This window comes from Cryptomeria japonica, chromosome 4 (assembly GCF_030272615.1).
Source record: "Cryptomeria japonica chromosome 4, Sugi_1.0, whole genome shotgun sequence".
In the NCBI taxonomy this organism is placed as follows: Eukaryota; Viridiplantae; Streptophyta; class Pinopsida; order Cupressales; family Cupressaceae; genus Cryptomeria; species Cryptomeria japonica.
This window is the reverse complement of record NC_081408.1, coordinates 657,692,147-657,698,637: the sequence shown is the minus strand read 5'-3', so window position 1 is coordinate 657,698,637 and position 6,491 is coordinate 657,692,147. Positions and strand designations below refer to the sequence as shown.

Here is a 6,491-nt window from a genome sequence, read left to right as displayed (position 1 = left end):
AATCTTAACCCTTCATTTCCCCATTTCTTCTATAAATAGAACCCTTCTCCTCAAGCAAAAAAAGAGAAGCATTAGAGTATTGTTGTTATACTGGCATTAGCATAGAGCTTTCTCATAGCATCACTATCTACACTTGCATAGCATTTGCTTATCATATTCAACCATCTTGAATCTCCATATGGCATCCATGGCTAGTGCTAAAAGCTGAGAGCTACACTCATTTGGGACTTGGAGAGGAGAGGAACAAGGGAGGAGCAACTATGAGCATCTTGATTAGCTATTTTATTCTATGTTTATATGCTTTCTATTTCATGCTTAATATCTCTCTTGATATGCCTGTTTAGGATAATCTTTTGTCGCTAACACTAATGTTTGTTTCTTGTGCTCTTGTGTGTGTTGCCATCAAACAGATTTTCTAATCCTTTTTGCAGAGCATCAGTACTTAAACAACTCATGTTCTCAAGGTTTGACTTGTTTAGGTGCCTCATCTAAAATCACTTTCTCTTCTCCAATAAAACCTACCTATTAGTGTAATTTAAAAAGAACCACCTAACAAAATCAAAACCTAGAATTTGTTGTTTAAGTTGAAGACTTAACTCATTATATTTATATCTAAGATCCAACTAAACCACACTGTAGATTGTGGTTTACATCTTTAAATAAATACTATTTTATAGATGGGTTTATTTCCTCTACAAGTAGCAATTTCACCATTACAGATCAGGAATTCACCGAATGTAAAACTAATCCCAAAAGAGAATTAAGTATCTATACTTGAAAACTACAAACACGTGCAAACTTCCAGAATGTAAAAAGCTTATAGAAAGCATTCATGTGCTCATTTATTACAAATAAGTTTCAAGTGAGATTTTTTCTTCAATGCAAATAGCATTTATGCTACTAGACTCAGAGCCTGCTAGAATAAATCGTTGCCCATGATTCTGTAAACTGCAGTCGTGGGGTCGAAGCTATCCCAAAAGACATAATTAGAAATGTCTGCACATGTTGGGATATCTGGGTTGCACAATAACTCTTCCTGCAACAAAACATTCCTAAGATTCAAACATCTTCATTTAAGAAAAGACCGGGTCATTGTGTTGAGTAGAAGGGGAAGTTAAAATATTACCATATTTAGAGGGAGATTTAATGATGTCATACTACTTATCATATGCATTCAAATAACCAACTAAAAGATGGGGAAAACTGAGCCTGGACTTCACTACTAAGGCTATGATCTTTGTAATGAAAGACCTAGCAACTTATTTTCCACCAAGTGATTTGTGAAGGCAAGCAACCAAAAGGCGGCACCCCCAATGATACTGGAAAAGTAACCCGCCATAGAATTGTAGGGCTCAATTCTACCTCCTCGCATCTGAATGCCCTACTATTTTAGGCAAGATGAGGCCCCTACTATTCTATGGTGGAGGAGATAGTTGCAGCAAGGCCCAGAATTCTAGTTGTGCCGTTTTGGAGATGGCGATAATCCTATTGCCGGAACTTGACTCCCACCCATCATAGGGTTCCCGGTGCAGTGGTGCAGAGGAGATAGCAGCGCAACATGGGCTAAGGCTATTGGATAGTAGGGGCCCCTACTGCATCGGGAAAAAAATTTTAGAAGATTTGTTGTTAGTGTGATTTCAGATGAATCATCTAAACAAATCAAAGCTTTCAAAACTTAGAGTATGTTGTTTAAGCTAAACAGTAGTATATCATTATCATAAGTCAAATAAAACTAATAAACTAACATAATATAATAGATATTAGGAGAGCTTTCCCATGTTAAAAAAATTATCGGCTTTTAACTTAATTACAATAGACTAAAAAAGATCCATAAAGAACAAAAGAAATTAGATGGAATTTGATTAAATTAGATGTAATATTTGTATATATTATTCTATAGCAACGATCCAATTTAAATTATTCAGTAGAAAACTAAGAATAACTGAATGCTCCTCCATTCTTAATTCAGCTATCAGTACCTACTAGAGATTGGTTTACTTAAATTATTCATCTGAAATCACATTAATATAAATCGAATTTAGAAAAAAACTAAGAATTATGGAATGCCCCTCCATTCTTAATTCAGCTGTCAGTACCTACTAGAGATTGGTTTACTTAAATTATTCATATGAAATCACATTAATATAAATCGGATTTAGAAAAAAACTAAGAATAACCGAATGCCCCTCCATTCTTAATTCAGCTATCAGTACCTACTAGAGATTGATTTACTTAAATTATTCATCTGAAATCACATTAATATAAATCAGATTTAGAAAAAAACTAAGAATTACCGAATGCCCCTCCATTCTTAATTCAGCTATCAGTACCTACTGCAGATTGGTTTACTTATTTATAGGGGGCAAGGATTTATGTTTAACATTTTTTGGGTGTGTGTGATGTGATGGGTTAGGTTTCTAAGACCTAATGAACTGTATCAATTGACCAATCTAGAAGTTTAATGCATTTGTTAGGACTTTGTTTTCATATTTCAAACTATCTATCATGAAAAGATGACAGAAGATGACAGCCATTTATGGGAATTGGGTCGTGAGTATGCTAGAAGAGTCGTATCCTGCAATCTATCTATTATTTTGGTAATTCGTCTCAATTATATTAATTAGCTGTCAATTTGATCACACAAGGATCTACCAAAATTTAGAACAAATGCTTGATACAATGAATTAAGTAGTTGGACACTCCCAAATCTTGAAATGTATATTTATTTTTTGCCGGGCACCTCAAAGAGCAACATGCCATGAAAATGAATCTCTTAAATTATTGCTTCATACACTTTTGATTTGAATGATTGAATGACACGGCGATGTTTCTAAGTAGTCTTTCTTACAAAAGGAGGAAAACGACTGGTGATCTAGAATTTTATGATATCTATTGCGACTTCTATCCAATCTTTCCATTTTGATTGAATTTATTGTAACAATTTTGATTAGGAAAACAAATGGCGATCTAGAATTTTATGATATCTATTGCGACTTCTATCTAATCCTTTCCATTTTGATTGAATTTATTGTAACAATTTGTTAGATATCCTTGTCAACTATGATTAGGAAAATGACTCGCAATCTAGAATTTTATGATATCTATTGCAACTTCTATCCAATCCTTCCATTTTGACTGAGTTTATTGTAACAATTTATTAGGTATCCTTCTCAACTATGATTAGGAAAACGACTGGCGATCTAGAATTTTATGATATCTATTGCTACTTCTATCTAATCCCTTCCATTTTTACTGAATTTATTGTAACAATTTGTTAGATATCCTTGTCAACTATGATTAGCAAAACGACTGGCGATCTAGAATTTTATGATATCTATTGCAACTTCAATCTAATCCCTTCCATTTTGACTGAATTTATTGTAACAATTTGTTAAATATCCTTGTCAACTATGATTTTAAAAAATTGAGAACTTATAGGGTAACGGCATGTTCCCATGCGGTTGCTTAGCTTATTTTTGCTAGCAGCTGCTGCTCAACATTTTTAGGAAATATCTGTGGAGCTGGTGGTCCCATGAGTATTTATTTTTCTGCTTATTTTTTTAAGGGAAATCTTAAAATTGGTATTAATAATATTAGTAATAATTTGTGCACAATAAAAAATAGAAATAAAATGTTAAACAAAAGAGGGAAACAAATTTGTGGAGCCACGTGACATTTTTAGCAATATGCAGTTGCTGCTTATTTCCAGCCCCCCCTATTTTCCCAGAGCTTATTTTCGATTCCTAAATAATAGGTGATCCACTTAAATAGCAAAAAATTCTAAATTATCCTTTTCCAACAATTTTAAATTTGCATAGGAACACTCCAAGTACTTAAAATTAAGTAGAAAATAGAGTTAAGGAGCCTCATGGGAACATGAGGTAAGTGTGCATATAACCATGTGCTTCTCACTTTCCTACTTACCCATGTAGATTAGCATGAGTGTAGAATTCTAAATTTGTGGTTATTGATTTCATATTGGTTATTCAATATTTAAGATGTATATTTGATTGTATTTTAATTGAATTTTAAAATATAATATGATTTTATATTTGAGTTAATTAATTATTATAGATAGTGAAATTATAATTGAAAGAGTTTGTTAATGTATTATACTTAACTTTCTTGTTGATCAATTAAAAACATTAGATTTTTATTCATCAAATTTTGTTTCAATTTTTGTAATGTTCTATAATTGAAAATAATCATTTTTAGCTAATAGTACAAAAACAAACAATGTCAATCTTTTATAATTGGACAAAATCTTTAAAGGTGTTATGGGCATTGTCATTTTAATCAAGAATATACATTTGGCTAATAATTTGGATTATAAATTGATCAATAGAATCTATTTATCTAGCTTGAACATGGTGTAATTTTTTCTTTACATTAGTATCTTTTATTTTTTTTAAATTAACATGAAAAATAGAAGTAAATCAACAAGGAGCACAAAGTGAGAGGGACACATACACTAGTTTTTTTAAATTGAGGATATCTACTCTAATGACCAATTGTGATGAATGTTTTATGCCACAACAACATATAAGTGGCTTTCAGATATGAAGCCTTGGGATAATGTGGTATGTATTTATTCATATGTAGATTCTCTTTTCATATTGGATAATAGTTGTAGACATCTAAAATTGTCCTAGCCTAATTAAATAAATAGATTATTTATTTATTTAATTATTTTATCCTAAGCCTTCTATTGATTAAATAGATTATTTATTTATTTAATTAATTCACTTATCCTTTTCTAGCATTTCCCTATTTAAATAAATATTTTTATTTATTTAAATTATCCTTTCCCCAAATTAAATAAATATTTTATTTATTTAATTGGTCCCACTTCTTCTATAAATTAAATTATTATTTATTTATTTAATTAATTCATTAACATTTTCCCTCCATGACACTTGTCATTTATCTCTTGATTTTATCCTTTTCCCTACCTACCCTTTAATCCTAGCTAACCATTTATCCTTTCAGCACTTAATCCTATCGCTTCATTTTCTAAGGTATTCTCTACATAAGAGAATTCCTTCATCATTTCATAACCCTAACTAATCCAACAACCTAACTAATGTGTCTATCAATCTTCATGCGATCAAGCATTTACACAACCATAATTCGTTCTTTGTTGAGCTCTTGTGCACAATACAAAATCTAAGAGAAAATATATCAAACAAGATCAATGGAGATAGGAAACAATGGAGATCAAACTCTACCAAGCATGTGAATGGTATAATCTTTCTATTTTATTGCGATTTACATGTTTTAGGTTCTTTATTGGTGTATGGTAGATTCTTGATTGTAGAACTAGAGTTTATGTGATTGGATCTTTGTTGGTTTTACAATAGTTTAATCTTCCATTTTCACCACACACAATAGTAAAATGAAGATCCTATTTTTTAAGCCATTTTAGATTATAAATTTTAAAATAAAAGCAATTTTTGTACCTCCTTCATATTTGATGAACTATCACATAAACAAACACCTTGGTGTTAACAGTGTCACCTAATATTTTTGGAAATAAATAATCTTGAGTCAATAAAATAAATTTCCAACATGTCCTTTATTCCTACCCAAGATCTCTTAGATTTGGATACATCCCATCTTTCTTTCTTTTTTTTCATAGGTAATAGGTCGTAGCTGAATAATTTTATTAATTTAAAAATGTTTTTACATCCGGGTTCAGTGCGGGCACCGATAGGAAAGAACTGAGTAAAGAAAACCTTCGGTCTTGCCCAAGGAAATTCTTCCTAGTAAAACTATTTACAAATAATACATGAGCTTCTCTAGGCTTTATTACCTAACACCAACATAGAGAATATATAGCTTTACCAAGGATTTTCTCCCCTAGTACAACATTAGAAATACATATATTGCATTGTATTATGTCTTAAATACATCTATTATTATAGAAGTAGATACTTCTCTGCCAACCTCTAATTTTCATTCCTCTGACTTCTCCTATCCATGTTCCCTCGTGTGTCCCCAAGTAAACACCCATGCGACTCATTCTTTAACCTGAAATGTTGAAACCACTACATTGCTTCGGAACTTTGTTAGACAGATTAGAATGCAATAAATAGTAACTAGTGCCCTCTTTTCTATTACATAACTTAAGGACTATCTACAAGTAAACTCATAATTTAGAAGAATGCTACTTACAAGAATTCAACTTCAGAAAGAACTGATCAACTTCCCTTTACTGGTGCATTTGAAAGGTAGAAGGAAGACAGATCTAATTATGCTGATAGCGAGAGACTATGTTTCAACCCAAGATTGAAATATGCAATCTTAAAATGCTCAAAAGAAAGAGAGGCTAAATTAAAAGAGCTACTTATCCTCATCCTAAGGCCGAATTTAATGAGGGCATTGATTAATCATTTAGGTAGATCTTAAATTCACCATCATCATTTATCAAGAGTAAGAATAATCGTCGCATCGGCACTTCATAAACAATGCAGTGGAATATTAATAAATAA

At 31.4% G+C, this 6,491-nt stretch overlaps 1 long non-coding RNA gene across 1 annotated transcript; it reads right to left on the bottom strand.

The window, feature by feature from the left end:
- Window positions 1-807: 807 nt before the first annotated feature.
- On the bottom strand, window positions 808-2,339 carry LOC131061814 (uncharacterized). The gene is made up of 2 exons (XR_009110593.2): window positions 2,178-2,339; window positions 808-1,592 (listed from the first exon to the last, which is right to left on the bottom strand). It is a non-coding gene; the product is annotated as an uncharacterized LOC131061814 (long non-coding RNA).
- Between the last annotated feature and the right edge of the window lie 4,152 nt (window positions 2,340-6,491).